Genomic DNA, 10,143 nt, shown 5'->3' with positions numbered 1-10,143 from the left:
CCTCTTTGAAATGAAACATCTGTTTTCAATTGCCTAACTTTAAACTTCATACAACTTTTGAACCACTTACTTAATCAAATGAAATTCTGGTTCTTATTCCATAGTATCAACTATTATTTGTATCTTGATAAAATTATTGCAAATATTAACAACAAAGGCACCATATATAAATTTGTTTTGAATCCCATCAGAAAATAATGGTGGTGTGAAGGTTTAAAATTATTTAAGTATGATTATTTACACACATTGAAAAAACCTTCAGTAGTCTAATGTATTTGACTGTGGTGAAACAAGCTAAAAGAATTAGGTATCTTTTTTTTTAGAGAATATATAATTTGAAAACAAGAAGGCTATTTTAACCTTGATATAAGATTTTGATGTGGGCTACCATTGCATTTAATAGCTTATAAGGCTCGCTGGCATACAACAACTACAGTGGTGGTTGGAATACTAGTTTGTTATAACAACAGTTTTTATAATATGAAGTTTGTGAATGCTAACTTAGAAAAGGCATTCACTCCATAACAGCTGTTATACAAGTGTTCATTGTCTGTTCCCTAGTAGAACAGAGGTAAGTCTTTGAATTTATAATGCTAAAATCAGGGTTTTGGTTCTCCTTGGTGGACACAGCAGATAGCCCATTGTTGCTTTGCTATAACAAAACAAACACACTCTGTCTGATATGTTTAGAATATTATCTACCATCCACTCACCATATTGTTTGACTGAAATTATATATGAATGAAATCATTAGATCATTAATGCATGTAATAAACCTTTGAAGTCCAAAGTACATGTAGTTTTTATTATAACTGATGCATTCAGAGGGAGATTTTAAGTTTCAAGCTTGTTATATTATATTCATAAAGTTTATTTGCAATTTTTTCTCTATTTTGTTTCACACAACTATTTAAAAGTTATTATATTTTATCAGAATATCTCTCTTTATGATTGAACCTTTTTTATATTTATTACTCATGTAAAATAATAACATTTGGTCAATCTAGAATCTCTTAAAGCTGAAAAAAATTATATCTGAGACAGATCATATCCTTATGTTTTCATTATAAACTTTGAGGGTTATTTTAGGAGTCACAGAACGATGGAAAAATTCACACGAATAAAAAAAATTTGCTAATGTGTTCATGGGCTATGTAGCAGTGGTCGTGGATTTATCAAGTGCAAGCTGATGTATGCTCTCCATAGAGAGCCATTGTGGGTTTTTTGTACATTAAAACACAGCTGGCTACAGTACAATGTTTTATCTCATTAGACAGGACTTAGTGTACAAACAGTACTGGTATGTATTTTGTTTTCTGGTCACAATCAGCTATGTTTTTTGAGTGGTTATGATACATGCTTTGTTAAACAGTGGGGTTTAACTACATTGCTTTAGTGATTATGTTGTGAATTCCATTTCCTGAAGATAGGTAATTATAACCTTCCCTATCTGGTAAAACATAACAGAAGTGATCATGTTGTATATTTTGTTTTTTAGTGAGGTATGAGTTTAGTGCATTATGTAATCATAGTATTTGATTTTTGTCCTGTTGAGATGTGAATCCAGTGTTTTGGTATCATGAAAATTCTAGTAAAAAATAATAATATCTAGATATTTTCAAACATTTGTTAACTTTTCATAACTCTATACAATCGTTGTCTTCAGCAATTTGTACTTGTGAAAAAATTTAAAGGAACTCAGCATTAACAGTTTTTATGCCCCTGTAAAAGTGTTTCTTGTGCATAACATCAGGGTCATAAAAGCAAGAACTTGTTTACCCTTTTTAATACTACTAAAATATTGGGGTAAAAACATTTGATCATATTTTAGGTTTTGTATAGTCATTAAAACTTTTAATTACTTTTCCATTATTTACAATTTGTTACCCTCTTATAAGTTACAAAAAACAATGTGCTCATTACCTTTGAAGGAGTTTCAAAATGACAGGGTTTACAATTTTGTTGTTTTCTGACAAAAATTATATTTGCTCAGGCTGCAAGCTAAGAAGTGATGCATTAAATTAATTTTGATTCTCCTTTAATATGTTTATAAAGAATACTTGATTATGAGTTCCAATAAAAATTGCCAGGTTTATGAACAGCTTTACTTAAAACCTCTAGATACCTACCTTGTAGCTTAATATTGGAAAATGTCACTACCACAGCAGCTTCTTGGATATGAAATATGGCAATTGTCAGTCAGGTTTTCAAAGAAATATATGCAGTCTTGATAACATTCTGTAAATCCTGACATAATGCGATTGGGATTAACTTGTTGTTGCTTGCTGGTAATATCAACAGCAGGTTACCACAGAGATGTATTGTTCTTAGTATACATATACAGTAAATGCCATTAAAATAATGCGCTTTATGTAATTTCAGATTACTGTACCTATATAAGCAGTTGTTTTATGTAGGGTGAAATTTTCCTGCAGGGTTAAAAAACCTAAAATAACAAACCAACATTTACTATTATGGAGTATATATAGTTGCAAATCTACAGTATGACTTAAATGAGTCTTACAAATCATAAATGATCAAGTCTGATTGTAAGCACTTATCTGTAATGGCAGATTCATTGCTCTTAACTTTAACCCTCTGTTCCAAGAAACATTTCTTAAGATGTCTCTGAACCAAGTAGTTTAGAAAGAGTAGACATTTTATTTTTACCAAAAACATTGAATGAATTTTTATTTCTTAAAAAGTTATAGAAGTTGCAATTTAAGAGATGTTTTCTTGTAGGAAAGACAAATAGAAAGTTCACTAACATAAGTTTTAGTACTAAATGATGAAGAGAAAAAACAAACAAACATGCAAATCAGGTACATATTGCAATGATGTAAGGAAATCACTGGGTAAAAAAAAATTAATTAAAAAAAAATAAAATATAGGAGTTTGAGAATGTTTATAAGAGGATAACTTATTGTTTAATTTTAAAAGTATAATAAAGAGAACAGACAACTAATATTGATCACTGGTACAGCTCACTTACCATTTCAAACAATACAATAGTCCTCTTCCACTAGATGGTTCGTATTTAACCTTCCAGTCCTCTTTACCTCAAAATTAATATCTGTAATGCTAAACATCTTTTTTCTTGATCATTTAGTGGAAATGTGTACAAAGAAAGCATTCTCATATCAAGAATTTTAACTTACATTCCTTGTCCCGTGAATAATGTCACTCCTTGACCTTTGTTCACTGACAGCATTGGTCATGAAACATTTTCAATCATTATCATACTTGGCCAACCAGGAATATTTTAGTTATAACCCATTTAACCTGGACTCTATATACAGTACTAAAACATACCTAGAGTGGATCCACTAAGATCGTACTATGTCAGTTAAGTGTCTCCTTTATTTTAATTAATTCTATAGCTACCCCAATGCACCAATTCTTTAATGATTTTTATTTTACGATTTTCCATTCTTAATTCAGTACAACCCTTTTTAAAAACAAATAGATTTACTTTAGTTTCTCAGATTCAATTATTTTATCACTGTGATTTTATCTGAATCTTTTTCAGTCTTCGAATTCTACCGTATTCTCTGTTTCTGTTTCCAAAACTTAGTTTACTTCGAATGTTTAGAGTTCCCAAGTTAATGTTGAAAATAGTGTACTGAGTAAGAGAGAGAAAAATGATACTTTTCTGTAGACTTTTACAAAGCAGAATAATTAGGATAAAGAACATTTTTGAGTCAAATCTAACACATAGTACCTCAGTATACACTCACACTATCCCCTTATTGTGTGTGCAAAGTTCTAGGTTCTCTTCTCTTGGATGCATTGCAGTCACACATACAACTCGTCATAATGTTAATGGCTAACTCCATGTAACCAAGCTAAGACAGTTCTTATTTTAGTTTGGCTCTTAAAACGTGTAAGCAGATAAACTGTTGTTTCCTGAACCGAAACCAGAAGTGTGTTAGTCATTAGTTTGGTGTCAAATCTTCTCACTACCTCCATATGATCATTCCAACGTACTGGTCGTTCTGAAAGTCCATTGACCAATGAAACTAAAGTGGTGACCTGAAAATGAACATGTCCAGTAAGGTAAGAGATTGTACATTTTCACTAATGACAGCACCACTCCTACGGTCAAGATTCTAAAGGTTGTCTTGTGGTCAAAACGCAAAACACGGTAATGTTTTCTTCTTCACCATTCAATAACTTTATTGGTGCTGTCTTCCTCATAGTTCCTAGGACCTACTAAAGCTACATCTTGTAATGTTCTTTGAAGAAACACAGTAAGCCAAAAATTAAAGAAAAAAAACCAGGTTAAAAACTAACTATACCTTAGTAACGAATGACACCATGTGAACTAGATGTACTTCCAAACTGAAATTAAAAGAAAAAGGTATTTTCATTTCTTGCATTTATAGTTCATATGTCATGATGTATTCCAGCCAAGAGAGTGCATAATTCTACTCGTGATTCATGGCATGCGCACGTTTTACTGATTTCTAGTACTTGTCTGGATAAATAGTAACCAATGTTTATATCTCTAGTATTTGCTTAGATAAACAATCATCTATGTTCTAATCGCTAGTATTTGCCTAGTTAGATACTGTTGTGTGTTACGATCCTTTGCACTTGCCTGATTAAAATAAGCTTAAATTACGTTTTCTTACAATAAATAGTTACAGGTGTTCGTATATCACTCTGTTGTCTTAAATACATTGTTCAAACTTCTTATAGCGTAACGTAATCCGAGGTTCGCGGGTTCGTATATTATCGCTAACATACATGTGACGGTCAATCCCACTATTCAAACTTGATAATCTTCCCTCTAGTCTTACACTGCTAAATTAGGGACGGCTAGCACAGATAGCCCTCGAGTGCTTTGTGCGAAATTTCCAAACAAACCCAAACTTCTAATCTGTAACAGTTGGGGATTGTGAGTAATAAAATACATCCAGATATTGGTATTATGATTACATTAAAATTTAACATTAATCCTTGTCTCTAAATATTCCACTTCTATAAATACACTATAAAACTGAATACGCACGTTTCGAACGCAAGAACTTTCATTTTGAGATCAGGTACAAGGTTAGAGGTCGTGAATCGCTGCACTACACTTTTCTGATAACTTATATTATTTGAGAAGAACATCATGTAATTATAACAGTATGCGAACAGAGTGATTTATAAACATAAAGAAGTGTTTTACTGATGGTAAAAAATAGTGAACATATGTTTTCTGTTTCTTAAGAAGACAGACCAATGTATTCTTGAAACATGTAATATGCTCCACCATGAATAAAACATTTTTTATGCTTATAGTTAGTTGTTTGCTGATCTATTCTTTTAACGAAATTTTGTAGAATTAAAAAAATTATTGTTTTAATAAGATTTGTGAATATTGGAAATGAATTGTGTAACTCTGGAGAAAAGCTATCTCTACAGTTCTGATATATTTTTGTAAGTGAAAAGTAATGTATTTTCTTATAGGAAAGCCGCATCAGGCTATCTACACTGTCCACCAAGTGGAATCAAACTTGTGATTTTAGCGTTGTAAATATGTAAACTCGCCTCTGTACAATCGGGGAGCAGAGCGAATAATAAAAACATTCTTTTACCTTTTGGTTTGTAGACGTTATAAATCAATCTAGTGATGAACTGACAATGCCATAAATAATTTTATTTGCTTTTATACAAATTAACAGAGAAAGTTCAAAATATGTTGATAATTACATATATATATTATGATTAAAACATAACTGGGCTGTAAGTAATATTTCAGCACATTATATTAAATTATAAACATAAAACTGGTTCTGTGATGATATAAAAGTATAAACATATAGTCACGTGATTTATGTATAGAAATATATTTCTGACGTTTAATTTAAAGGATGAAACATTTTTAATCTTTTATAGTACGTTAAGAAAAAATACATAAAACTTATTCTGTTGATTTTTCAACTAATTAGAAAGATTATGAAGACGCTTGTGAAAAAATTTGAAAATATTTACCGATAGTGGTGTCCATGTCTTCACTGTATCAAATATATCTACATAGCTGGAACAACGACCAGTGTTAAAGTTTATGCCACTCAGGATTTAATAATGTCCCCACATATAAATAAAAAAATTGAAATATTTACAGATACTGGTATACGTGTCTCTTCTGTAACAACTGTACTTACATAGCCTGAACAAATTACCAGAACTATCGTTTACCTATTACAGTTAAATCACCCAGGATTTAATAATGTCCCCACATATAAATAAAACAAATTGAAATATTTACAGATACTGGTAAACGTGTCTCTTCTGTAACAACTGTACTTACATAGCCTGAACAAATTACCAGAACTATCGTTTACCTATTACAGTTAAATCTACCAGGATTTAATAATGTCCCCACATATAAATAAAACAAATTGAAATATTTACAGATAGTGGTGAATGTGTCTCTTCTATTTCAAATGCACCTGTAAAATCAGTGTTACCTTTTATATTGGAGTCACGCAGGATTTCATAATGTCTCCACATATGAACAAAAAGAATTAAAATATCAATTATTATGTTTAACATGGTGTTAGTAACAGTATGGTAAGTGTTTGTGTACCACTTACATATTGGTTTTGTTTGTTTTTGTATAACTTCTATTTCCGTATGTATGTGTTTTACGATGTAATTTCGGTTAATTCCCAAATTTCTTTATATATATCAGTATCGTATTGTTTTTATTGGTTCACGTTACCAACTTATTGTCATAATGGATAATGCCTATGGGATATCCCATTTATCAGTCAAAATCGAAACAGTGATGGTAATCCAGTCAGCTGCCATGGATAATCATAAAAAAATCACACACATATTATGGTAGGGTATACATTTTTATATCTTTTTTGTTTTGGAAGGGTGGAGGTAGGGAGTACAATTAGTCGAAATATTAGAGATCGGCTTCTATCCATTTGCTTTCTTTTATAAGGTATTTAATGATAACTGTGTTTCCAAAACGATGTTTAGACAGTGAAAGACAGGAGAATTTGAATCGTTGTTGGTGTAAACGCTCAGCTTTATACCATAACTTAATTATTTTTTTTACGATTTTCCATGATGTTCGACCAGGCTGACATTGGTTTTTGGATTATTTATGAATGATGGAATATACCAAGTACATTTGGGTTGTATTATCAACTATGACAACAATTTGAAAACCTGGACAAATAATAGTAATGAAATATTTAATTCATTATTCTTTATATTGCTCATTTAATCGCCTGTTAACAATAAATGCAATCTATAGTATGCAAGCTATTTATACATGCACATATATATGCAGTGAAACAATGCCAAAAGTCAATTTTCTAATCCGAAGCCAAGCAAAGTCGTTTCTTTAAATGAAACTTCTGAAAAGGTTGGAAATTGTCCATAAAGAAAGAGTTAACGTCTTTGTCTGAGGTCTTCACAAACTGATTCATCAAGCCCACTTTAATTTGAAGTGGAGCTTATAGGACTTTCTTTGTGTCAACCAAACTTTCACGTTCAATGTTTTCTATCCTGATATCAGGCTGACTCTGGGTGGCCATTACTTCTTTATCTGGTGCTGATTTAGTACTTTGGTCGTCCCATTTCACATAAACATAAAAAAAAAAAACCAGAAACTTTGTATAACAGTATTGTTAATCCTCCAACTTTCAAAAGACTTTTAGGTCTCCACAAAGTAGCCAAACACATTTTTTGTATTTGACTTTATCTACAAGAAGTTCGAGATTTTCGTGTGTTTCCTTCAAGTGACCAAAATGAGTAATAGTAACAAATACATATATCTTATCATTAAGAAGGAGAACACATTTGAGACTACTGTTGGAGGAATAAAAAATAATTGCCATTCATTAAATTATCAAACTTCATCTCCTAACATCAGTCTCTCGGTGTGGATTCCTGTCACGTACAGGATGTACGTGATGTTAACGTGAAGTTACCACGTGTAAGGGGACCTCCCAGGAAAGTTATTCTTTCAGTTTACCTCCTCTGAGATCTAAACATCCACACACGTGTTTGCTGTGCATGACGACCTATAAAAGGGAGGAGAGGTTCCTGGTGGTTGAGGGATTAAACCCTTACACACCATTTTAGCCTTGAATTCCTGTAGATGGGCGACCTTGGAGTAGCCCCTTTGGATCAATTGGCTAGTCCACTTGGGCTAGGGTTAACGAAGTACCAGTGTTGGATGTTCTCAACAGGTGTTGTGGACATGGTATCTGTTGCTGGTCTTTGGGTATAGTGCTCATGAAACCCTGGTGTTGCTGCAGTGTCCTTGTTTGGCATTGTAGTGCGTCCCCTCGTAAGACTCCATGGCGGGTGGGGTCAGTGAGCACCGAAATATTCTTTCTTATTTTGGACCATCCAAATAAATACTTAATTAAAATAGTGAAGAAAAGTCCACAGGTATATGACCACGTCTTGAAGATTTTGAGCAGCAATTTTTAACACCTGTACCTCATTTTCTTATTTTACATTTTCTTTCAGACAAACCTTTAGGGCAAATGTCTTCCTTTTTCATTGCGTATCTCAACTTGCAGAGGTGGAATTATGATGCTGACCAATGTTCTCACTTTAACATTTACATCATTATTTGCACCTGCCACCATCAAGGCAGGTTATCTTATTTGCAAGGCACGACTATACATTCCAAAACCTCTCAAAATTTTTCAGTGTCAGCAGTTTGGTCACTCGAAGACATCATGTTGTGGTTCCTTGATGTGTGCTCATTGTGGTGGCAAGGACCATGATGCCTATGAGTGTGAAACGGACCCTCATTGCGTCAGTTGCAATGGCTCTCACCCATTCTTCTTCTATTCTTGCCCTAAATTTTTGGAAGAAAAAGTAGGGCAGCATTTGAAGACAATTCAATACATTAATTAACTTTAGGCTCAAAAGTTGCTGTCCATTACTTCATCCTGGACGTATGCTGCTGCACTTCGTTCCACTACTACAGTGGGAGTGCAGACAGATCTCTCTGTGCCTCCAAAAGAATTTTTATCAAACAAAAAAAATGAACAATGCCACCGTTCATTGATTTATTGTAACCTATACGAGTATTTGGGCACGTATGTATTCTCTTGTGATTGTGTAATAACATAAACAGATCTGAAGCAGAGATTTACTAAGGGGATAAATACAAGGATACCCGGTTTTTATCCTAGTTTATAAATAGCCAACAAAATTTTGTTAAATATGCCATTTTTGAACTCAAAAATGGAGATCACAATTATATTCTTCTAACTTCTTTCTTGATCCTATCCTGAAATCATAATGCCCCCAACCAGCCCTCTGGTGATATTTTTATGAAACGAACGAACAGTGCGAGACAGAAGCACGGAGACAATGACGACAAACCTTTTAGGTGTAATTTAACTATTTTGCGATTGTAAATTCAGATCAGTATGTTTTGAAAAGCCGGCAAAACAACGGACTGATCGGAGCAGTCTAAAGACGATAATTCGACCTTTTAGGTCAAATTACGTAAGACTTCGACATGTATGACAACATTATTCTTAACTTTGTTATGTATACACTATACTACTAGCAATAGTACAGTACTGTGGCACCGGCTTCATATAAAGTTAGTGTAAAGCACCGACAAATCAACAAAATCAATTTAGGATTGTCTGGAAACGTGCACGAGTTGAACAAGTTTAAGTGAGCAAGGTTAGTACTGAGTACTCGGCTTAACGTTCGTGGCCTCAGTTGCAATGTATTTGCATTGGGCCTTGCGTTGGAGTTGTAATCTGAGAACCGAGTAACAATAACATTAGGCCTAAATACTGTAACTAGTTTAGTGTAAGAACACTGGAAATGCTACTGTAGCCTGAAATAATGAAGTGGACTATTTCCAACTTAAAGCCGTTGTTTTGAATTTACTTTCGCATTCATGCATGCAGATAAAGTTTCAGAAATATGCCTATTTTGTTAATGTATGGTTTTTTGGCTCATTTTAAGTCCCAATGTCAAAACTGAGCTCAAAGTTGAGATTACAACTCATTCTTCAGGTATTTGAGTTGGATTAAGGTACTCTAACCTGAACCTAACCCATTTTTAGTAGTTCAACATGCAGTGCAATGTACAATTGATTATATGTTATATTCCTGTACCAGTACAGAACGATCACTGTAAATAGGC

Source organism: Tachypleus tridentatus, chromosome 7 (assembly GCF_004210375.1).
Source record: "Tachypleus tridentatus isolate NWPU-2018 chromosome 7, ASM421037v1, whole genome shotgun sequence".
NCBI lineage: Eukaryota > Metazoa > Arthropoda > Merostomata > Xiphosura > Limulidae > Tachypleus > Tachypleus tridentatus.
The sequence above is the reverse complement of the archived record's forward strand: the minus strand, read 5'-3'. Positions refer to the sequence as shown.